Source organism: Camelus ferus, chromosome 21, assembly GCF_009834535.1.
Source record: "Camelus ferus isolate YT-003-E chromosome 21, BCGSAC_Cfer_1.0, whole genome shotgun sequence".
Classification (NCBI taxonomy): Eukaryota; Metazoa; Chordata; class Mammalia; order Artiodactyla; family Camelidae; genus Camelus; species Camelus ferus.
In genome coordinates this window covers 9653574-9679470 of record NC_045716.1, presented here as the reverse complement: position 1 = coordinate 9679470, position 25897 = coordinate 9653574, and the positions used below count along the sequence as shown (strand labels likewise).

Here is a 25897-nt window from a genome sequence, read left to right as displayed (position 1 = left end):
AATTAACGTCACAGAGAGTTCAGTTCCTTAAGAATTTTATTGTACTGTATCTGGGGTAGTATTTGCAGGAAGGATAGGAAGAGAAATGATCTTTCTCAAGCAGAGGGATGCCTACTGCTGGAAATTGAGTTCTGTTACCTGGACCCTTTCCCCAACTCCAGCATCATCAGGCCTTCCAGGGGCAAGAGTAGCCATTCCCCTTTCAGTATAGTGGGTTGGGTCCAATGGGGCACCACAGGCACACAGGCCCAGGCAGAATTGTTGAGTGACCAGGTGTCCCCAGGCAAGGCAAACTTGGAGTCCCCAATCTATAAAATAGATCATTCCAAATATGTGTTTTAGAAGTGATTTGTCTTGGAGGCAAACTACAGACAGTATTTCCCCACTTTGTGGGATTTGTTGTGTTTTAAGAGGAACATCTGGTCACCTCATAAACTGTGCTGGATGATAAGAAATAAAACAGAAATTAAGCAATAAGGGACTATCGCCTTAGTAGAAAACATGAATCTAAATGGAGGCAGACCAAAAAGAGGATCACACTGGTGGTATGTCATCATCACTAGAGACCTGAAGGAAAGGAAATGCGAGAAAGATCAATGTGTTCCCTTCTTTCCCACCATCTGTGAGCGTCTTCTACTTGTTACACGTTGGTCTAAGTTTATATGCATTATTTTAATCGTAACAATAAGCCTATGAAGTAAATACTATAGTTGTCCCTTGGGGAATGAATCTCAGCTATATTAAGGAAACTTAGGTAAGTTTTCACAGCTAGTAACTTGGAAACTTAAGATCTAAACTCAGTTTACCTAACTCCAAGAATTACATTCCTATCTCTCTGGTATATTGCCTTCTATTTATGAGCAGAGTTTCTAGACTTAAAGGAATCTCTGACTGTGCTGCCAAAGTGCTCCCAACAGACACCCTTTGGAGGGATATTCTCTTTACTCTAATGGGTAGAGGTAGAGAATGGGGACGTCAGGCGAATATTTCCAGTGTTGTTTCATGGTGTAACTTTCTTGTCAAACATTTAGTCTTTACCTATGATCTAATTAAAGCAATCACTTAAGTTCTGGCCTCAGTTTTCTAAACCACAGAATTGGCTTAATGCCTACCACTAATTGGATTGCTGTTAGGTGCAAGTTAGAGAATTTCTGTAAAATTCTAGGACAGTTCCTTACTGTATTGCCGTATGTCCCCCAATATACACTCCTTCAGACAAGTTACATTAGACAGTCTCCAAGTAGGTCATAGAGAATTCTCATGGTACCCAATCAAAAACGCAGATTTCTGAGAGTCCATTAAAGTTCCAGGGGTTCTCCATTTAGGTTTAGATGCTTCACAAAAGAGGACTAACTCAGTAAATAGCCAGCAGTAGGAAACTAGAAACTGAGATGTAACCCTACCTGTCTCTTAAAACACTATTTTGTCCTTCTCTAACTGTCCTGCCTACTGTTGGGTGGTCTGTCACAACTGCAAGATTTCTGCATTTTACAATTTGGCAGTGATATTTTTAAGGATCTAGTTCTCAAGATGGAAATTCCCACCCTGAGGATGTCATCATTGCCTGTTATTGCCAGTTTTATCTTGCAGTGCCCTGAATCTTCACATGCAAACTTAGGTTAATCTTGTCCAAAAATGGAATCCTTGAAAACTTTACAGCAACCTGCCCCATTTCTAATATCTGAGAACACGTTAGTATATTGCAGCACCATTGGAATCCATAGCTTTGGGGTCTTAGTCAAAGAAGGTCCTCACCATTCTGTGTAGTGAAGTGATGGATAGCTATTTTAAGCAAGAAGACTACATGTCAACAGTGAATTATTGTTGCTCCTCATGGGATTACTGATGTTCCAGATGAAGTGAAAATTTATAGAGTCAGCTTTTTCTTTTCTCAGTGATTACAGGAACTTCTGATTATTTTGACTTTATTTTCTTGGGAATATTTTCCTCTGTCTTGCTCTCCATGTTTTCCTTATTTGATCCAGAATTGAGAATTGGGCTTCTTTAGTAGGTTATTTCTGCTAAGAACCTATGGAGAAATCTATATTTACTGGGGTTGGGGAAAAACTTTATGTATGTATTTGACCTGAATGGGTTGCTGTATCTTGATATGAGGGTACGTCTGGCAACACCAAAGCAGAATGAATTTCTAATGGAGATGCAAGTCAGGAGGTGTCCTTGAACAGAGCCCAGGTGCAGAGATACCAGGCTGGACAAAGAGTCCTGCCTTCTTCAGATAACTGCAGCGTATTTGAACCCTTCTAGTCCCTGTAGTGGGAACCAGATGGATCTACTAAGGTGACAAGTGCCTTGGGTCAGTTTGCTTAGAAGCAGACTCTGAAACAGATTTTTATAAAGGCAATTTATTGAAGAAGTGATTCCAGGAGAAGGAAAGGGAGGGAAGTGGGACAGAGCAAGGAAAGAAAAGTAAGGATGTGATCTCAGCTGGAACTAGCATCAGCCTATGTGTCCCCAAGGAGTTCTGGAACATGAATTATACCACGGTTAGTCCCACTGTGAGGCGTGGGAGCCCATGCTGCACATTCCGTGTTGACCAGTCACTGGGGGCCGACTCTCTGGGGGAAGATAGCTTCTCTCAGAGGGCATTTCTCCAGAGAGGCAGCAGCTTTGTCCCCTTAGTGGTGACGCTGGTGGGATGGGTGTGCCCACTCAGTGAAGGAGACCTGGGCAGGCTAGCAGCAGCACCTACTACAGTAAGAAATGTTTTTTCTCTTTTCACCCCATCTTAGGAACTAAGGAAAAAAGCAGGTCAGTGCCTCTGCTATTATTGCAGGATTAAAATGACACTTTGAATATTGAATAAATGGTTTTCTAAATTGTCAGCCAGAGGAAGCCTTAGCTTTCAACTGCAGTTAGAATCTTGATTTGTTGGTAATTTGTGGTTACATATATTTAAGAATTCCCAAAGCTGTAATTTGGGTTGTGGTAATCAACCCACACAAACCACGGCAGGACTTCTTTTATATAAAAATTCCCACCCCAGCCAATATAAGTTTTCCCCTCCAATGTTCAACTGTAAACCTACAAATCTGCACTTTTCACTTATGATCATTCATTTTCACTCATATGAGCAGCACATTATTTTCATAAAATCTTGGTTCAGAGAGGCCAGGAGATAATCAAGGGATTAAATTGGCCTGGAGTCAGGTGCTAACTAGTGACAGATACTTAGAAATTAATCAGTAGTGTGGTCAACTGCCCATCTAAGAAGACACTATTTCTCAGCTTTAGTCCAGCGTCGCCATGAGAGAATGCAAAGCAGTGATTCCAGTTTTTTTTCAGTTTTTCGAGAGATGGAAATTTAGGTTTTTCTATAAAAATAACTCAATTTAAAAATGTTGGAATAAATTCATACTTAAAATACTGTGTAGGTCTATTCTGTAGAGGTCAATGTAGCCCCACGTCACTGATTTTCCTCTGAAAGTCTGTATGCCTGCATATTGCTACTAGATTTTAATCTCCTAGAATGAAAAACAAGTGTCTTATTTATCTTTGTATCATACACTAAAGGGAGCTTTGCGTTTAATAGACACTCAAATATTTATTAACTAATTGGTTGGAAAAGTACAGAGGCTATTACCATTAGTTATTTACCAACATTTAGAAAGATATACAATTGATCTAGGATCAGTGTTCTAGGGTTGAAGATACAGGGACAAAAGAGAGCATTCTCACCCTCCAGCAGTTCAGTGTATCTGACTAGATAAACAGGCATGGAGAAGACAGTGGCAGTCTATAGGGTTGAAAATAAAACCAAAAAAGTGAACAACTTCAAGATCAGTGAGAGAAGCGAATACAGTGGAGGCACACCTGACAGATCAGGGTAAATTTATCAAGAGAGGGTAATAGCAGATCAAAGTTTTGAATGACAAGTTTTACTTAGCTTGTCAGTGGATGTGGTGGAAGGAAATAAGGAATTTAAAAGCAGAAGAAACAATATACACAAAGCTATGGAATTAACAGAACAATGGTAGCTCAGGGAGATGCACATTTGACTGGTACCCAGGTAAAGGATGAGAAGACAAAAGATGAGACATCAGAAGTAAATCAACAACCAGTTTGGGTTAGGAAGTGGGGCTTATATGTCATGCTAGGAAGCTTGGCTTATAGCATGACAATGGTGGGAGGCCAGTAAAAAATCAAAAGAGGAAGAAGGTGAGCATATTCTGAGAAACTCACTTGAGAAGCTGCAATGTGGCCTCAGCCTCATGATCAGTGAGGGTCTGCTAAGGGGCAGTGCCTCCTTACCTCCTGTATGACTGAGCCCATGAAAATAATACATCTGTCTTCGCTTCACCAAGCACTTCTAGTCGTGCAGAACCCATCACATGATGGAACCTGGGTACCCCCAGTGGAATAAGAGCTGTCCTTTCATCCCAACTCTCTAGAGTTTGCATGGCATCACACTCAGTTCATTTCAGTGAGCTGCGCGGGTGGTTGTTACTGTAAGCCGGGAGGAAAGGACTACTGTGAACATTTTTGGAAGCAACCTCTCAGACATCCTGACATCCTTGGGGATGGCTTGGAGACCACTGAAGTGAATTGAATAGCTGGGGAATAAAGCTGAAAGAAAAGCACTCCTCACTATCTTGCATCATATACAAAAAGCAACTAACAATTAATTAAGACTTGAATGTAAGACCTGAACGTACAAAACTCCTAGAAGAAAATGTAAGGGAGTAAGCTCCTTGACATCAACCTTGGTGATGATTATTTGGATTTGATGTCAAAAGCAGATGCAACAAAAGTAAACACAAATAAGTGAGATATATCACGCTAAAAAGCCTCTGTATGGGAAAGGAAACCAACAAAATGAAAAGGCAACCTATGGAATGGGGAAGATATTTGCAAATAATATATCTGATAAGGGATTAATATCCAAAACATATAAGGAACAATACAAGGAACAACTCAATTAAAAAAAAAACAATCTGATTAAAAAATGAGCAGAGGAACTGAATAGACATTTTTCCAAAGAGGACACACATGTGGCCAACATACATATGAAAAGATGTGCAACATCACTAATCGTCAGGGAAATGCATAACCAAAACCTCATACCTGTTAGAATGGCTATTATCAAAAAAAAAAAAAAAATACTCGGTGTTGGTGAAAATGTAAATTTGTGAGCCACTTGTTGGAAATGCCTCAAAAAATTAAAAATAAAACTATCATACAGTCCAACAATTCCACTTCTGAGTATATTTCCAAAGAAAACTAAATTACTATCTAAAAGGTTTCTGTACCCCCATTTCATTGCAGCATTATGACATCAGCTAAGACATGGAAGCAGCCTCAGTATCCATTGACAGATAAATGGATAAAGAGAACAGAAAAATATGTATTTCTCATACTTACATGCACATACACAGACACTGGAATATTATTCAGTCATAAAGAAAAGGAAATTCTGCCATTTTTGACAACATGGGTGGATTTGGAGGGCATTATGCTAAGTGACATAAATCAGACACAGAAAGACAAATACTGTATGATCTCACATGTGTAATCTTAAAAAGTTAATAAAAGCACTTCTCTCTTAAAACAAACATCTCCAGCTACCTGAAAGTGGCAAACTGTTGACTCAAGGGCCAGAGACAGATGGATTTGCCCACAAGGTGTTGCCCACCATGTGTGAAAGCAGTTTTTTTGTTAGCTGCTATGAAAAGCCTGGCAAGGTCACATTAGAATCTTTGCGTCTGTTGTAAATAATGCTGCTATGAACATTGGGGTGCATATATCTTTGCAAATTCGTGTTTTCATTTTCTTCAGGTAAATACACAGAAGTGGAATTGCTGGATGGTTTGCCAGAAGGGAAACAGGTGAGAGCTGAGTGAAATAGGTGAAGGGGATTAAGAGGTACAAACTACGAGTTATAAAATAAATAAGTCACAGGAATATAATGTAGTCACAGGGAATATAGTCAGTATTTTGTAACTACTTCCTATGGTGTTTAATCTATAAAAAATATTGAATCACTATGTCATCCACCATACTGTAAGTCACCACTGGACTTCAATTTTAAAAAGTCTGTGTCTGGTTTATGTTAAAATCCTGAACTATCTAGAAATACTAGGCTTTTTTAAAATGTTTTAATTAATCACTTGCCATGCTTAATACACCAATTCAGCTATAAAGCTTAGTGTTCTTATAGAAGTTAGAGAGCACGCCCTGAGTAAGGGAGACGCTGGCATGATTCATGTGTTGTATGCACACCGTGAAAGGAATAAAAGTATGTGTAAATAACATAAAGAACCAAGAAAACTGAGATTCTAACCTTTCTCCAAAGTTGTTCATAACCTACAATGTCATTGAGAATACTTAGGCCTCCTAAATTCAGCTTTCCTATACAGAACTCCATGAGTATACCTTTTTGTTGTTGTTATAAAAGCTTTGCTTAGAGTTGATTTGAATGAGAGGCCAAACAAAACAAGACAAAACTTTATCTTTGTTTTTAAAATCAGTTTATATAGTTCATGTGCCCAGAACTGTGTATCTGAGACAACAATGCTATTTAAGTCAGTAATGTGAATATGGGAATTACGTTGGGTAAAGAACTTAGTCAACTATAAAAGAGCATAACTTGTCATCAGGGCTTGATTTATGACTAAAGGACATACTGTTGTGAAATGTAGCTGTGTATTAAGTAAGACATTTTTTCCTGGAATCAAATGTGTTTATAAATGATAATTTTATACAAGGGTTTCCGTTCTATGAACAGAAATGGTGTGTACTAGTCAGAAATTACCATTTAGAAACGGAAGTCTAACCTCACATAATATTGCTTATCATTTTGAAGACATAGCTGAGAATCTACAGGACGAGTTTTGCAAAAAAGTAAACTCATTTGTAGTTTTATAAAACTGTAGCTGATGGGAACACACATTTAAATAATGCCATTTTATTTCTGTGGTGTTCATGAACACTCTTCCATTACTAAATAATATTTGGAAGAGATTTGAGAGGCCCAGGAGAAACATTATCTCAAGAAATGACTCTCTTATGTGTTGAGAATAGTCTTGAAAGATTTAACACAGACTACTTGAAAGTACTAAGTGTGAATTTAAATGGTACTCTTGTGAGGATAGTTGGTCCTTGGTGTTAAATGTTAGATTATAGGGAAACTTAAATCCAGGTGGCATTGTTTTACAAGGACCTGGAACTCAAATCTGCCAACTGCATTGCTCACAGAAATCGTTTTGTGCTAGAAGGTTTAAAATCTCACCCATTGTGGATGTGATTATAGCTCCCTGAATTGGACATGCCCCTTTGCTGGAACCACAGACAGTGCAATACTTTGCCTAAGGAACATGATGGCCGATTCTAATCTGTGTAGAACATGCAAATTAGGTGGCTCGGTCATTCATTACATGGTGCTAAAAACACGTTTTGACTTCTTGGAGGGAAAAAAAAAAACCTAACTTGTTCATGTTATTCAGAGGGAAATTCTAGAAAAAAATTCATGGGAGAAGTTAAATCAGAACTTGGCCCTTTTAAGCCTGTTTCTTACTGTGAGATATTGCTGTGTCTAAACTTTTGACATACTATGACTATAAATGGTTATTCCTTGTCCTCTCCTATTCTTAGACTCACAAAGAAAGATTTTTCCAATACTCTTTCCCTTAAAATTTCAAAAAACAAAAAATCTTGGCCCTTTTCATTGTTATTACAATACATTTAAAATATTTTCCCTCAGAGTCATTTATTAATGGTTCCCAGATATATTATTTCCTTTGCTCTTTCCTTAACAAAACTACGTCTTTAGGAAACTCATTTGTCAAGGAAGATATGACCCACTTTCATATACTGAAACTGGTCTCTGTTCCACCAAAATGGAAGTGATGGCCAAACCTGCTGTTCCAAAAATCAGAGAGTGAACTGTAAATTTCAAAGATAGTCTTCTGATATCAGATTTTTTGAAAATGAACTAAAATTGTCCAAAGTGTTATTCACAATTAATATTACTGGTGTGAATTGAGGAACAGAACTGAGGAACAGTGCCCTAAAATATAAAAAACAATGTGAACATTCTTTCTATCTGGAAGAACCCATGTGTGTGACTGGCTATTTATTATAACAAATAAAGTAAAATATTATCCCCAGTTTAAAAATACGAGGCTGAATTCCATATAATGCATCTCACAAAGTGCAATACAAGATCTGACATTGTCGGGTCCTTGATTAGGAACCAGAAAAATCACAAAATTTAAAGTGCAAAAATTAAAAATTTCACACATGCAGACACACAGTCTTAAAACAGGATGTTCAACATTATGGAACACACTGTAGGTCAGTAAGAATAGACATAGTTTAGGCAAAGGATTTAGCTTATTCTGACATGCTTTATTAATTTGTGTTGGTTGCCTACTTCTTGGTGTCTGAGTTATAATGTTGCCAAGTCCAAACTCGTTCTGCTCGCCGCACGACAGGCCAATAAATCGGGAGATGAGATGTTGGGGCAAGGAATAGTGACTATTCAGAAAGCCGGCAGACTGCGAGGATGGCAGACTAATGTCTTGGAGAACCATCCTGCTCTACTCAGAATACAGGCTCCTGTTATACAAAAAATAAGGGCGGGGATGTGGTTGATTGTTGTAATCTTCTTGCTGCAGGCATTCTTTGTTCTTGCAGCCATCCCCGTGGGCTAGGTCATGGTGTCCCTGTAAGCCTCCAATAAAACACAGGTTATTCTCTACTACAATTCCCCACTCAATGTCCATTCCACAGTTTTAAGGGAAACGGGGCGACGACCACCTTGGCTACTTCCTGCTGAAAAGGGGCAATGAGAGGGTGATTATGGAATGGAATTGGTCAGCCTTGGTCAGGGAACATTCCTGGGCATTTTTAGTCAGTAGTAAAATCTCTCTCTCTCTCTCTGTCTTTCTCTTTCTCTTTCTCTTTATTTACAACTGTTTGATCCTGATAAAACTCCTTGGTACTTTGTTGAACTTGGAGTTTTGGTTCCAGTTCTCCATACACATTTAATAATGTTAATTTTTTTCACTGTACCATAATTAGACTACATTCTTGTGCTATTTAGTTCATTAGAAGACTTAGAATGGTGACATGATGCCTCCAGGCGACCAGTTCTATAGAGCAGTTGTCACTCTTTCCATCTCTTTGTCTTATAAGCATCCAAGGTGTGGTCTTCTTGGTAATTCAAGCTACTTTGTAAGGTTAAAGTCCTGTGACCTTCTCCCTGGAGATTGACTCAGAAAATTAGCCAATCCAGACCATGTACAAAATTCTTTTTTTCAGGGTTTCTCTTTCACAAACCTTTTACAATTTTCTCTATATTATTTTGTCCTTTATTTTCTAAAGCAACTAGCTTTAGGACAAAGTCATTCTTTTTTCATTAACAAAATATAATTCCATTCCTTATACCTTCTTTCACTGAAAACATTCATCTTATTTCCCTAGCATACTGAGATGTTTCCTTTAGTAGTAGAGAATATTTTAGGGTGACACCAAACATTTGTTAATATTCATTTTAAATATCTTTAGTTTCTCTGTAAGAGAAAGTCAATATTCAGCAATTAAGGTTTTGATATCTTACTTTATCTGAAAATGACATAGCTGTTTAATAAACTTCCATTATTTAACTTAATTTAGCCAAACTCTAAAATTTTAAGTTACCAAATGTCTGGGGAGATCATTTGAGTCGACATTCCTAAAATAATCATTCCTTAAAAGTTTCCCCAGAAATTCTTTCTCATTTGCATTTAAGTTACTTACAAGAATGTTATTCCAAGTTGTTTTTCTTGATGACAAATTTGTAACAGATATGACAATGTCTTAGTGGACTTCTACTAAACCTAAGTACAATAGAAGTTTTGTGCTTAACATTAATGAATCTTGAGACATGTTTATATTAATTAAACCAATAGGCTTAAGCTAGCTTCAAATACTAGTTATCGATTCAGTACTGAATATTTTTTTTAGATCACATGAACACAATTTTCATTCTGGCCAGTTTCTTTTATATTTCTGAGTATTTAAATAAGCATTTAATTTTCTTTAAGCCAATTAAATAGAGCTCTTTTACAAATTTATTTTGGCAATGCCACATATCTACAACACACATATAGGTACGTACAAACACACAAATATAGAGACCTCATAGTTCCCATTTTAAACTTTTAGCTATGAGTCAGATACAACAATGTAGGACTCATCAGTTACAAGAGGTTGGATTCAAATTGGGTTTTTGGCAGATAGAACAAATCAAAGTTGCCTGACTAGATAGCTAAACATTTTTAGTAACTTCTATGGAAGACATTTAAGATTTCTGTTTGTTTCCAAATTACTCCCTTTTTCAAAATTTGCATTCCAGGGGTCATAACAGCTGTTGAGTCATTGGTACTGGGACAGAAGTTTAGAAGTTACAAAGTCCACTAGTTGAGACCCCACTGTCAGTGGTACCTGCGGCTCTTGGATGACAGTTGTTATAGGGGTCTTTAAAATAGCTAAGAGCCCCGGGCCCTGTCAGTCATTACCTTCCTTATTATGGGATTTCATAAAGGCTGTATGGTATTTCTTCCAAAGAATGGTTTAGTAATTTACCAACCCGTTTTCCAGCCGCTGTTCCCCAGAGCCTAAAGTGTACTTTACTCAAGCAGTTTTATAGTAAAATACCATCTTTTTCTTAATCACAGGCTCACAGCTTTATTTTCCCATTTATTTAAGACATGCCCCAAAGGGCTTTCCTTAGGGACAGATGGAGTGTATTTCCCATATCTATAAGTTTAAGAACAAAAAGACACAAAAGGCACAAACAAACCCTAATACCAAAAACACAAAGTATAATATGACTAAACACAAAACTGAAGTCATCTTTCCTTTAAGCATGGGTTCATAGCTGTATGTAATCAGACCATTTATTCAAAATGTGCCTCAAAGAACCTTCTTTAGGGATAGTTGAAACGTTCCCTATTTTTTTTTTTAAGACAGGAGTACAAGACAAACAAAACACAAACGATGCACACAAATGCTAGCATCCAAAGAAACAAATGAAACGGTTCCAAATTGGGTAAAAGCCGAACAACTGTTTCCTCTCACCAACAGGATACCCCACTAAAACAAATTGGTTTATTCCAGAGAAAAAGCCCAAACGGAGAGGAAAAAAAGTTACTGGCTGTACACACCAGAGTGACTTACCCTACTATACAGAGCCTGTCGGACCCAAATGTTAATTTCTTGCTCCAACCGCCAGGCGCTAGGGCAGCTGGTGCCGCTTTAGGGAATTTTGAAGGGAAGATCCTCAGGACAAGTGGTCCTGGCAGCGGCTAGGGCCTCACCTGAAAATTCCCCAAATGGGGCCGGCTGGCCATGAGCAGCAAGGCTCCCAGCTGGCTTCGCCAAAATTGTTATCGAGTCCAAACTCTTCCTGCTCTCTGCATTTAGGCCACTAAATCGGGAGATGAGGTGTTGGGGCAAGGAATAGTGACTTTATTTGGAAAGCCGGCAGACTGAGAGGATGACAGACTAATGTCTTGGAGAGCCATCCTGCTGTAGTCAGAATACAGTCTCCTTTTATACAGAAAAAAAAAAAAAAAAAAGGGAGGGGGTGTGGTTAATTGTAATCTTCTTGCTGCCGGCATTCTTTGTTCTTGCAGCCATCCCCATGGGCTAGGTCATTGTGTCCCTGTAAACCTCAAACAAAACAAAGGTTATTCTCTACTACAGTAATATCTGGTCCACTCATGTATCTATTATGGTAGCACCAAGATTCTTTGATTGGTTATATATACTTATAAACTGCCTTAGATTCTTTCTGGGAAAAGATGGAGGATGGAAAAAGATAGATGGATAGATAGATGGATGGAGAGACAGATAAATAGCAAAAATGGATTTCAATCCACACATAGATGTGCAGGATATACAAATTGTTTACATTTTTATATCTTAATTACTACTTTGGGCTCACAATTACACCATAGAAAGGAAAACTTCAGCTAGTCACATTAAGATTTCTTCCCCATTCTGCAGACCCGTGGTCTATCCTGAAGAACTTATGTAGAGCCAGACATTGGATCACAGGAAAACATCATTTATCCCCAAAGATTTTTACTGAAGCTCCATGGTGCAGACTGGTCCTCAGTTATTAGTCCATTCAAGTCACTGTTGAACCATCCTTTCCCCTTGTGTAAAGGCTGGTGGATTTCCTCACAGATTCTGGGCCCCTTTATGAATCATGGGGACCATGTTTCTGCTGCCAGATCATCCCGGGACACAGTGATCTTGTCAGTCATCCCTGGCATTCTCTTGTCTAGATCCACCACATAGTAAGTCCTCCTCTCTGGCTCTGCTCCTTCTCCTGTAAGGTACAGATTCTCTGTATCCCCTAACTCTCTCAGGGGTCTCACCACCTCTCTGGGTCTCTTCCCAGAGAACAGGATATCAGACCCCTCTCTCTGGACTCCACTCAGTTCATTGCTTTCATCATATCTGCTCTTTCTCTACGTCTCCCCAGCCTGGAGAAACTTTTTTCTAGTATAGAGGGAGTGTTCTCCTCCAGTCTTATTCTTCATATACTTTAGATGAACCCGGAACTATCTCTTTTCCCTCACAGAGCTGAGGATTTTAGAACCAAAGTGAAGAAATAGCCCTCTGGAGATTTTGACTTTCTACCCTGTCACATTCCTCCTCCAAAGAAATAAACACAGAGACAATAATTGGATAAAAAGGGTTCAGATGTGAGGGGACAGGAATGCAATGGGAGGAGGCAGGGAGGAGAGACAGACAGAAGACTCGTAAAACATAAGAAAACAGAAAGATAAGAATTACTGTTCCAGGAGACAGTATTTAGATAGCACTCCAGATGGTTTGAATAATCAGCCAGCGGAAAGGCGGATGTTCCAGATGTCCAGATGGAAATCCTCATGGGCCTTTTCTGTGTTATCTGCATCCCAGAGCTTGACGCATTCTGCAACATTGTTCCAATTAAAAGTGAAAGGCTTTTAGTATCCCCACTTGTGACTTGCCTTCCCTGAAAACAAACTCCTCTGAAAACTGGTAAGTGCTTTTTTAGATGACCCACTTGATTGCCAGCACACATTCCTTTGTCAGTTTACCTGAGAGGCCTGGTGGAAATTAATTCTTTGTAGGGTTAATTTCCTCTCATTGCCAGGTTTCAGTTGCTTAACCATGGTGAGTGTGACGATACGTCTCCATCTGTCCACCCATTTACCCACTCATCCACTCCATAATTTGATGGACATGTATGCAAGGAAATTGGGAATATAAGTAAAGATAAAATACAGTCACTGCTTCCGAGGATTCAGTCTAATGAGGATGGCAGACCTGCACACAATTACAATTCAATATGGTAAGGGCTCTAATAGAAACTGGCCAAGGGCTTTAGAGGATCTTTGAGAAGCTCTACCTAACTTTGCCTTCCCTACCTCAGAGGTATCGAAAGAGTCAAATAGCCAGTTATTCTATCTCTAGCCACAACTAGGGCTCCTGTCCTCCTTTTCCTAAGCAGTCACAGCCATCCTAAAGTTACTTTATCCCTGTCAACTACCTAGTATCTTTCGCGTATTTATCTGGGTAATTTTGAACATCAGATGCAGGAAAGTGAGTTAATGATTCCCTTTAGTTCACGGATCATCAAGCAGTTTATCAGTCAACTACCAAGTCACCTGTGAGGAGGGCAGGTCGCAGAAGCTAGCAGGAGCCAGGTGCACACAGACATCGGAATAGTAGCTTTCTAGAAGGAGAAGATTCATCTCCCCTACTGCGCATTGCTTACTTGCTTGATTTGTTGGTTTTCCGCTTTATTCCACAAAGGAGAGGAGACTGATGAGCGTGCGTTAGATTATCAGTGCAATCATCAAGGTCAAGAGTAATCCTTCCTGGGTTGTCTGTTTGCCTTGACTTGAAACATTTGAAAAGAACACATACCTCACAAACATCGGTGTTCAACTGCTTTTGACAGAAACTTCTATTTCTGAAAATCTGGACTGTTTTTAAGCAGAAAAAGTTTATCAGCTTAATTCAGAACATTTTGGAGCTCCTTTCTTTCAAGCTTTCTATTCTCATTCGCTCTCTGTCTCTTTCTATTTTGGAATGAATTCACCCTCAGAAAATTGCCAGTTTATGCTTTGGACCACACATTATGTCATTACTATTTCTCAATTTAGAGGAATCTCCCTCCTTTTGAGTTAATTTGGTAACGTCAGTTCAGGAAATAAATACTTCTCTAGAAAGCAATGTTGCTTCCTTTTTTGATGTGTCATGACAGGTATAATTAAATGAAAATCAGAAGCAATGAAACAGCTTTCAATTCACAAACATTTATTATATCATAGTTACTTGTTTACATGTCTATCAGCCTTATGAGCTTGGGCTTTGGAGGAAGGAAGGTGGGCTTTGGTATTAAGTAGCTTTACTTTAGTTCCCTATGTAGTAATGCACGAAGTGTGCCTCCCTGGTCAAGTTGCTTAGTCTATCTGAGCCTCAATTGTTTCCTTTATTTAAAGCCAGGAGGAATAGTGGCCTTGTGCCTGCTGCTTGCTTTGTACATGGCATCTCCCTCCACCCAGCAAGCCCCTCTTCTCTCTCCTTTCCACTTAATCTCAATCCCACTCATCCTTGAAGACCAAGTTCTACTCACTGTTTCCTCAGTTGCTCCAGCCCGCTGTGACCTCTGCCCCTTTTGAACTATTTATAGGAAATACTCTTTGTACCACTCAGTTAGTGGCCACTACCCTAACTTTGTGAAACATTGTTCTCAAAGAGAAAGAAAAGAGGGCCGAAGATGTAGATCTAGCTCAGACTGGTTTTTCACCAATTTTCTGGCTCAAGCCTCCATAAAACATGTCTTGATCTTTCAGCAGTAAAATAGATTGCCCTGGTACTTCTGAGGTATTCCATTTTAAGTTCTTTATCCATCTATCCAGTTCCAGTCTGAAAGAAAAAAAATAAAATAAAAATACCATCCATCACTACTGCTTCATCAGAGGTGTGAGCCTTCTGACTCTTCCTTGCCGTTTTTCTCATCCGCCACTGAACCAGGAGAATTACGAGGTTTTCCTCCCTAACAACTGAAATCAGCATCACCATTGCTGTCAAATGACAAAACAGATTTCTCAACGGCATTTGGGACCATTTGGCTAACACCAGACCCAAGCCGGAACTTCAGTCTTTCCACTTCCAGAAACTTCCTCTTTCTTGCCTCCAGAAAAACCTTCTTCAAGTCACTCGACAATGCAGTCAGTGCTGTTTTCTTGCTTTCAATGCTTTTCCCAGGCCCTAGAGCGATTTTAAATGGTCATCCAGAAGCTCTGCTCCATTTCAAAGCCCTTGACCCGACTACAAACAACTTGTCCACTCTGGCTCCACACTTGGTCCTACCCCACTTCTACGTGGGACAGTGTTGCAGTGTTAGCTTGGAATATTGAGTGTGTTCTTTGAATCGGCATCCCCTAGGGTGCATAGTCCTTACTTACAATGTTCAACAATGTTTGTTTTTTTTTTGGATTGCATTGAAAAGAATGTCATCACTTCATTACCTCCAAATCCATAGTTATCTATTAATTCTGTTTATCATCAGTGAACTCATTGTTCATTTCATTTTTATACTTGGCTAGCACATGATATCTCTTGATCACCTATATTTTTTATCATGGGGTCTGTGCAGCCTGGATCTAGTTTTCTTCCTCCTCAGGGATTTAGGAATTTACCAAACATACAGTATTCTGCTCTGCATATTTACCAATTGCTACAATGCTGCATTTTCCAGGATAGTCTGTGATTCTAACATTCTATCTAAGTTTTATGAGCACACTCTTATTTATAGATCCTATTTTAAGGTTTGGAAAATAAGATTCTTTTTTTTTTTTTTTTTTTTTTTTTTTTTGGTGGGGATGGGAGATAATTAGGCTTATTTATTTATTTTTAGAGGAGGTACTGGGGCTTGAACCCAGGACCTCATGCATGCTAAGCTATACCCTCCGCTTAAGCTATATCCTCTCCAAGATTCTTAGAATCTGATCCCAGCTTTCAAGGAACCTTCCATTTTGTGATTCTAGGCAGAACCACAAAACAAAAAGTAGAAGACTATAAACAAAAAGGATCAGTTTGATCAATACAGATAAGAGCATTATATCATTTCTGAGCAATTTAGGGTTGAGACGGTAGGGGAATCTCACTTTGAAGTGATAGCAAAGTCATGACCTCAGCAGAGTATTCTACCCATTCATACTATTTAAGTAATACACTTGTTAACATCTTAAGGGGTCTGTTGTCTTGGAGTTGGGGAGATGTAATGGGCCTGGAGGAGAATGTTCTTGGCATGGTGAGTCTACTTTCTGCAGCCCTGCAGGCTGATTGGTGCTGGTTGGTGGGGCTCAGTATGGCCCCCATGAGGGGAGTCATGTGCTGGCAGCTCACAGTGAGCTTGGCGTGAAACAGAAGCAGTGTCAGAGTTGCTGAAGTCACTAGAATGGCTTAGTCACTGGGAGGGTGAAATTCAAGGTCAGTCTGCTTCCTTTATCCCAAGGCCCCCACCCCGACTTCCTCTTGGCAAATAAATCCCATCACACGCAGGGCTTGAGTCAGGGAAGGACTGCAAGAACACAAGAAAGGAGGTTAAAAGGGCTGTTTTGACTCTGCTCCCGATGCACCAGGGTTCCTGGGCAGCCCACGTATTTCACTGGACCTCTGCTTTGCCACCTGCAAAAGAAGGCGATTGGAGCTGATGAGTGGCTTTTCATGCTTTTAAAAAATAGTGGTTGCCTTTTATCAATAAAATCTTCCACAACGCCATGACGTATAAAAGGGTCAAAGCAGAACCACGCTGGTTGAAGTGGGCAGAGAAGTCTGTGTAGCTTCCCCTGCGCAGTGCCTGAGGGCACCGCATGGCAGAACCGCAAACTGCTGGCCTTCATATCTCCATGGTAACTTCCGCCTCTGACACTCAGTGCTGAAAAAGTGTTACCAATTTTGTTGTGGTTCTTGTTAACAAGGAAATATAATTTTATTCTACTTTTCTGGTATAAATAAAAGGAAAGGAAGTGTGGACTAGGGTGTGGCCATGTGTTAAGCAGCTTCTTTTTGTTCTGCTGGCTTCAGGAGAGGGTGAGAGCAGACAAGAGGTAGAGGGGAGTTCTGTACCTCCAAAAGGGCAGCCCTCCACTCCTCCCCTAAGTAGCCAAACAAAACACATGGAAACAAAGAAAGAAGGTAACAATGTTTCCTGGCAAGACACCAGTCCCTTCTCCCTCTCCGCCACGTCTACAAGCTCCTTTTTAAAACCCATTCCTAAACCCTGGAAGGATTAAGGCAGGGGGCTGAAGCATGGTCTCCAGGGGAGAAGGAGGAGGAGACAGTGTCTGAGATGAGGAGCTTCCAAGAGGGCAGGGCTGAATGTTGACTTTGGAATGTCAGCCTCTCCATCCTTGGACGTCTTCCTTGGAACCCTGGTGGTGCCTGGCCTTGGTCATCTCTCCACCATAAGAGTATGATATTAGAATTAATGAAACAATCCTTGGTTTACTCAGATTCCAGGCTGTTTGCCATCACAGAGTACGTGATGTCCTCGTAGGCCTGAAAATGAGGATCCTGCTGTCTACTTCACAGGCAACGCACTTTTTAAAAAGTTTAAAGTGCTGTAAAAATGTAAATACAGTGTGTTTACTGTGTAGCCACGGTATAGTGGCTGGGTTCCAAACCTCAGCGTCCCGAGAGATAAGTGGAAGCTGAGAGTTTCATAAGGCCTGGATCTGAAAACAGCCCCAGCAGCACATCCTCTGGGATACCCTTCCCCCTCTCCTCTTGCCTCTTTTACTTACTTTTCTTTGTCTTCTCATCCAGAGATGGGGGTAAAGGAAACGGATTGTCTGAGTTGGTCAGAAGAGGTAGGTAAAAGCAGAGATGAAACATAACCATTCTTCTCTTTTGCGCATACCAGCTGCCCCTCCACTCCAGGCCTGTTTTTCTCCAGTTGGGGTGAATCTTTGTCTTCTCGTTTTCCTTGAGACCTACCAGAAAAGAACTTTGGAGGTTTCTAAGCAGCAGACAGAGTATAAAGTATAAAAGTAGAGAGTTGGGGAGAGGAGATGTTAATCAGTAAGATCTGAAAGCAGCAATTCGGAGACACAAGGACATGTACCCACCTCCTTGCCAGGTAGTATGAAAGCTATAAGATGTACTAATACCACCCCTTGAGAGGGCTGTGAGGAGCAGTGTGCTGAGGGTGAGCCAGAGTCCTCTTAGAAGAAGATGAAAAGAGTACTCAGAGAAGAGTTTACGAATATAAGGAATTTTACTGATCATTCGTGAATTGCATAGGGCACAGTGGAAGGACTTTGAGGGCTGGGGAGGGGTCAGAGAAAGAGATGGGTGTGCTGGTCTGTGGGACCTAGCGGGGTTTAGAGTATAGAAGTGGAGGGATCTAGGGGTCTGGTGTTTGTTGTGTCTAGGAATCTTAGCAGCCTCCAAGAGCATGGTAAGATGAGACCTCGTGGATTCAAGGCAAGTATCTGTGGAAAGATACACAGTATTTGAACCCCCTTTGGTATGTTTTGAGAACTTTCTCTTTTACGTCGCAGTACATAGTGCTCCATTATCCTTTTAGTGAAGCACATATAATCACAATGGTCCTGTGTGTTCTCCTGTTTGCCTCTTAAATGTCTGGTTAGCCAGGATCCAAAGATTCCAAGTGAGTCAATGGACATAACTTTGTTTATAGTTATGTTATTGCCTATGAAAACAATCTGGTGCTAATGTTTTGCCCTTGGCATTCTTGGGTGGCAGCTGACACCTCACCTTCTGCCATAGCTCAGCTGTGGAATGCTCTGTATAATGAGATTTTTTACTGCCTATGGCTTTTATCCTGCAGTCCACCGTGGGAAATGTGTACAGATTTCATCTCAACACTCACCACTTACCTCTCAACAGATGATCCTGCTTGACTTTAACAAAATAACTCGTGTCTTTGAGTGCAAAATAAAAAAAAAGCATTATCCATTAGATGTGGGGACTAAAAACTATATTTAGAATATATAAAGGACTCCCCAAAAATTAGCACAAAAGAGAAAACTCATAAGGAAAACTGACAAACGATGGAAGAGGCAAAGGCAATTCACAGAGGAGAATGTCTCATTAGCCAATGAACATAAGACATCCAGTTTTGTCAGAAATCAGGAAAATACAAATTAAAACCACAGCAAGATATTATCTTATTTCTATCAGATTGGAGGAAAATATCCTAAAAGCCCGACAATATCAAGTATTGGGAAGAGTGTGAAACAAATAGCAACTTCCATGTTTGGCTGGTGGAAGTGTTAAGTCAACACACCAGCTCCACAATGTACTCTATGGCTGAGTAATTTCAGTTCTAGGTACATTGTCCCAAAGAAACTCCTGCTCATGTGCAAGAACATATATATACAAGAATGTTCCGTGACAATATTTTTTGTAATAGGGAAAGATAATAAACCACCACAGGGCCAAGAACAGGAGAATAGATCAATATACTATGGGAATAGCCATATATTCCACATGTAATGTTATATGGCAATTTAAGTGAATGAATCAGTAGTACATATATTAAAAGGAACAAATAAAAACATGATGAGTTACAAAGCAAGTCATGAAGGCTACATTCAGCATGATGCTATTATTTATGTAACTTTAAAAACATAAAATATTACTATATACCTATTCAGAGATTCTGGTCGTCTACTTATGTGACCTTGGGCAAATAACTGAACTTCTCTGAGCTTCAGTTTCCTCATCAATAAAACGGGAATAACAGTGATACCTACCTTGTTGGATGATGAAATCATTGAGTGGATACATAAAAAGTGCTTAGAATTGTGCTAGGCACGTTGTAAGCACTTCCCGTGTTAGTCGTTACTATTACTATTCTTATCATTGTTGACATATAGAAAATTTGCACAGAAATAATTCCCATAACCTATCTCCACTGAAGCGGCTGCACAGAAGATTTCACTTTTATCTGTAATTTTTTTTTTTTTAAAGTTTGATTCTACCATGACGAATCTCAGCAGGGGATATATGGATGCTGTGGATGATACACATACTCCTACAGTCTGTGCTCACACTTGTGACATCTTCCAATGTTGCAAAAGACAGAGGTCAACCCCCAGATTGCCTGTTTCCTTAAGACATGCCATAAGATGACTTCATATCCCCCTTCTTACTTTCTAGGAATGGGGGGAGCGATTATTCGTGTTTGACTTATCAGTGAATAAAGAACCAGGAACTGTTTCAAGTGACAGACTTCCGTTAGAGGGGTAATTATAAAATTGACCTAAACCAAAAAAAAAGAAAAGAAAAAAAAGATTCATGTTAGTCATAGGGACCATAGGGACATAGGTTACTCTGTTATTAAAGGAACATCCTCTGAACTCCCTTTCCAGGCCTCGTTCCCCGGGACAGATGTTGAACTCATTGTGGTTGAGTAAGACTGTTCAGAAGTGGGCATTGTGAGGTGGCAAATTGACAGAAATGCTATGCCAGGCTGGGACCATTTCTGAACAAGTCTATAATACTCTTGCTATAATGAGAATTCTTTGGCTTAAGAACATCAAAGCTGCTCTTGGTTTTGATTAAGATACTGGGTTTTGGAAACCCCATTAGAGAAAAGATGAACTTGTAACTGGATAGGAGAGATTTGGTCAAATACTAATATTTGAATTTAATCCCTCACCTGCCAAGTTATTAACCGATTCCCCATCCTCCTGAGGGTTGTATAGAACCTGCCTCTTTATAGAGGAGAATATTAACACTGCGGAGATCAAAGCCCTGGAGATCAGGCCAGAAGCTTGGGGAGCAGAAGGTCCAACAGAAGCAGACCCCTCTCATCTTGCCCTTGTGTGCAGGGCCTGCTCTGAGCCCAGCTCTGCCTTCAGTCCTGATCAGCTGACCAGCACCTGTCATTGATCCAGCCACCCTGAGAGGTTGATCACTGTCAGCAGACATAGGCTTGGTTGTCAAGTGGATTAGCCTTGAGACCATTGAAAAGCCCTTTCCAAAGGGCCACAGATATCCTGTTGTCACAATCCTAGGGTAGGACCTGGGCTAAGGCAGAGAAACCAGGAGTCATGGTGCAACTTAGAGAAGCTTCCTACACAGTTTCCACTCCCATGCTAGCTTCACTCTTCTCCAGGCAGCATAAATCATTTCCACTCTTTCCCACTTGAAACTGTTATGAGCTGTCCATGCAGCTGGTACTCAAAGGCGCTCCTGCTTCCTTGTGGTGAAAGCCAAACCGCGAGGTTCACTTTAAGCAGAAATGTGTTCTCTGTTCCTAGGATTGGTTCTCTCCTCCTCTGCAGTCCCTCTCCCAGTCCCAATTCTCTTCATCTTCCAAAGATCACTGCATTTTTAGGCAGATGGCTCTGATATATGGGTAAGTCTTTGAGGTAGAAACCCAGTTAAGAGACTACAGTTGACCCTTGAACAACATGAGGGTTAGGGGCGCCAACCTTCTATGCAGTCAAAACTCTGCATGTAACCTGTAGTCAGCCCTGCATGTCTGTGATTCCTCCCTGTTCGGGGTTCCTCTTCATCTCAAGTTCTGCATCGGCGATTCAGCCAACCAAGGATCATGCAGTACTGTAGTATTTACTCTTGTAAAACATCTGTGGATAAGTGCACCCACACAGTTCAAACCTGTGTTGTTCAAGGGTCAACTGTATTGTAATTGCCCAGGTAAGAGATGATAAGGAATTGACTCAAACCCATGACAATGAAATTAAAAGTGTGGGGAAATATGCAGATGTTTGGAAATTGGAATCAGAAAGACTTAATGTCTGACAGGATAAGAGGGTTCTATAAGAAAAAGTGAATGGTTTGGGTCATAGGCTAAGTGTTTCCGTATTGGCTACTTCGAGGACAGAAAACTGCCTTCTCCCTTTCTGTCTTCTGATGCAGCACCAGGCCAGCCCACAGCATTTTCTCTGTGTTCACAGCAACTCTTTAGAGGTCTTGTCAACCTTCTTTGCCACAGGCCCAGTTGGGGGAGGATTCTCGTTCACCCCAGTATATCTTTCTAACTCAAAATCTCAGGAATAAGGATTGGAGTTGCTCTTTCCCACTTGGAAGGATCATCAGGAATCTTTAGGCAAGTGGCTTCATTTTTTGTCCAGAGCTCTGCATCCCATGAGGCTGATTGCTTCCATAGGTCAGTTTTAAAAAATGTCATTACTCCTTTCTCCAGAACAGGAAACTATCTGCTCTAAAGCTTTGCACCCCAAAAGAGACACAGGTGACATTTTAACACCACCAGCCCAACCTATACTTTACTAAAGAAGGGGGAAAAAACCCTACATTGGCTACGTCAGCCTCTAAGTAACACTTAAAACCATGGAAGTGGATGAGATCATTCAGGGAGAAATGTAGAATGAGAAAAGTGACAAGATAGTTGCTAGGAAACACCAACTTTTGAAATACATGTGGACTAGAAAGCTAAGATTGAGACTGAAGTAACAGGAGAATCAACAGAATATTTTTACTGTAAAAATTCAGGGGTAGAGCATTTTAAGGTGGAAATAGTAATGAGTCATCAAAATTCTACTAAGATAAAGTCACTGTGAAGGGTCCGTTGTAATTGGATTACTGATGTGCTGAACAAAAGCAGTTTCAGTGGATTTGTTGGGGTAGCAGTTAGATTATAGTAAGTTGAGGTTTGACTGGCAAGTAAAGAAGTAACCGAGAAGAAAATAAATCAGGAAGTAAATAGAGGGGAGATGTTCTGCAAACCATGGATATATACCCTGAAAGAAAGGAGCCAATGGAGAGGGCAGAAAGATACAGGAAAGAGAGAAATGATGATTGATGGAGCTGGTACCCAAAGTATGGAGGAGTGTGGGTGCTTTGAGCCAGGGAAAGGAAAATTCATTTTGCTTTACCAATGAAGAAAAGGAGGGGAGGAAAAGTGTGAATGTAATTAGGTAGTAGAGAAAGAGGAAATTTGGATATGTCATGCAGGGTTGCCTCCAATTTCTCAGAGAGGTAAGTAGCAAAAGCATCTGTGCTGAGATGGACTAGAGAAAAATGAAGCTTTGAGAGTGTTTGAGAATACCAGATCAAGGACAAATGAAAGAGTGAATATTTGATGTTAAGTCTCCTACTGATGCTGTAAGCAGCTGGTGTTATAGTGGCCCTAATCCACAGGGTTGGGTAACTCTCTCCAGTGCTGCCCAGACCCCTGGTGTAGGAACAATAGTAAGCTAGAGTCTTGATCCAGGCTTGGCTGAGTAGGTGTGGCAGCAGATGTGTGAGCACCATGACTCTGCATTATATTTAGGTTACCAGAAACTATCCCATCAAAATGAATCACACAGTGGCACACCACTTACATTATTTTACATAAATTCCATATGTGGGTATTTTTATTTGTATGTAGCATTGAAAAAGAACCACAGGTTTTTGACTGATATTCTTGTAGTAAGGAAGGGAAATACAGATTTTTGACAAGTTAAAGTCAATCCCATATGTCTAATTTCTTAATATTTCTTTAGAATCTGAGATTTTTAACATCCATGGTCAAGCTATGTCAGAGGCCAGATGTTATCATTTTATAGGTGGCCAATTTAAATAAAATGGATTATGATCAGTTTAGTAAAAGATAGTATATTGATTCAATCCTTACCCCTTTCTACAGAATTAAGATCTTCTACTGGCATTAGCAAGAGTTTATGATACGGGAATGAGAGACAAATTACACTTATTATGGAAAAGAAACTTACTAGTAAAGAGGCTGATATTTTTAATGCCAGTGGATAAATCTCTGGTTCTGCGACTGATAACAGGTTAGATAAAAGAGAAGGAATAAAAATGGGGACTAAAACATTATGGAAACTTGGTTCTTGACCTCAAGTCATTTTCATGAAAATTGGAAAGATAAAACTTTTTTTTTCCCCCACATACTGAACAGTCAGTTAGTAAACAAACTTTTTAAAATTGAAGTATAGTTGATTTACAGTGTTGTGTTAGTTTCAGGTGTATAGCAAAGTGATTCAGTTATACATGTACATATATATATTTTAAGATTCTTTTCCATTATAGGTTATTACAAGATACTGAATATAGTTCCCTGTGCTATACAGTAGGTCCTTGTTTATCTATTTTATATATCATAGTGTGTATATGTTAATCCCAAATCCCTAATTTATCCCTCCTTCCCTCCCCCTCTCCCCTTTGGTAACCATAGTTTGTTTTCTATGTCTGTGAGTCTATTTCTGGTTTGTAAATAAGTTCATTTTTATCATGTTTTTGTAGATTTCACATATAAGCGGTATCATATGATATTTGTCTTTCTCTGTCGATTTCATTTAATATGATAATCTCTAGGTCCATCTATGTTGCTGCAAATGGCATCATTTCATTCTTTTTAATGGCTGAGTAGTATTCTATTGTATAAATATATCACAACTTCTTTATCTAGTCATTTGTTGATGGACAGTTAGGTTGCTTTCATATCTTGACTATTGTAAATTATGCTGCTATGAACATTGAGGTACATGTGTCTTTTTGAGTTGTTGTTTTATCCAGATATATGCCCAGAAGTGGGATTGCTGGATCATATGGTAACTCTATTTTTAGTTTTTAAGAAACATTCATACTGTTCTCCATAGTGGCTGCACCAATTTACATTCCCACCCAATAGTGTAGGAGGGTTTCTTTTTCTCTGCACCCTTTCCAGAATTTAGTATTTGTAGACTTTTTTAATGATGGCTATCCCACATCACTGATGTGGGGTGATACCTCATTATAGTTTTGATTTGCATTTCTCTAATAATTAACAGTTTTGAGCATCTTTTCGTGTGCCTGTTGGCTTCTGGATGTATTCTTTAGAGAAATGTGTATTTAGGTCTTCTGCTCATTTTTGATTGGGTTGTTTGGTTTGTTGATATTAAGCTGTATGAGCTATGTGTATATTTTGAGAATTAATCCCTTGTTGGGCTTATCGTTTGCAAATATTTCCTCCCATTCCATATGTTGTCGTTTTGTCTTGTTTATGATTTCCTTTGCTATGCAAAAGTTTTTAAGTTTAATTAGGTCCCATTTTCTTATGTTTTGCTTTTATTTTCATTACTCTAGGAGACAGATGCAAAAAAATATTGGTGTGATTTATGTCAAAGGGTATTCTGCCTATGTTTTCCTCTAGGAGTTTTAGAGGATCTGGTCTTACATTTAGGTCTTTAATATATTAACAAACACTTTTTAATAGAATTCCTAGTATGTGCTAAGCCTCAAGCAGAGGTCTTGCTACAGATTTACAAAACTAGAGTTTCACGTTCATTTAAAGAGGAATTGGTTTTTGAATGGAGGATTCGTTTGATTAATTTCAAGCTAATTAATTTCAATCCAAAAATAATCAATTCAAAGAAAACATTTAATTAAAGCACTAGACTGGTTTAAAAAATCATATGAATAAAACAGTTTCCATTCTCCTCAGATGGCATTCAGAGGTATATGCCTGAATTATATATGAGGAACCTAATTTAAATCCATTTCAGGACATTAATAAGACTCTTGTGTCACTTTATGGTGTCATAGGCCATAAATGCGAGGGTATTCATTTCCAAATGTTTCATATGAAAACAAACCAAAGCAAGGAAAAAAAAACCATAAATGATGAAGATTGAAATACAAAAAGGAGAATCTGAGGGTCTGGATTTTAATTTTAGTTAAGTTTATGTTGCATGCTGAGTTTCATAAAGCTAATTTAAAACTATAGGATGCTGTAGATACACACTGCTTTTCATGTACAGCTGCTTGTAGCCATATCTAGGTCAAGAATCAACTTGTAAAAGGGAGCTGGGCAACCTTTAGGAAGTGGTACTTGATTTTTGACCCTTGGCCCTCAGGGGTATTAGAAGAGCTGTAAGGAGTGTGA

General features: G+C 39.5%; 1 long non-coding RNA gene across 1 annotated transcript in view; it reads left to right on the top strand.

Annotated features, from left to right (window-relative positions):
- The window catches only part of LOC106730010, a 357525-nt gene that overhangs the window by 192839 nt on the left and 138789 nt on the right, over nt 1-25897 (top strand). Inside the window, exon 5 of the long non-coding RNA XR_004313870.1 lies at nt 5794-5843. This is a non-coding gene — a long non-coding RNA (uncharacterized LOC106730010). The remainder of the gene's footprint in view (nt 1-5793; nt 5844-25897) is intronic.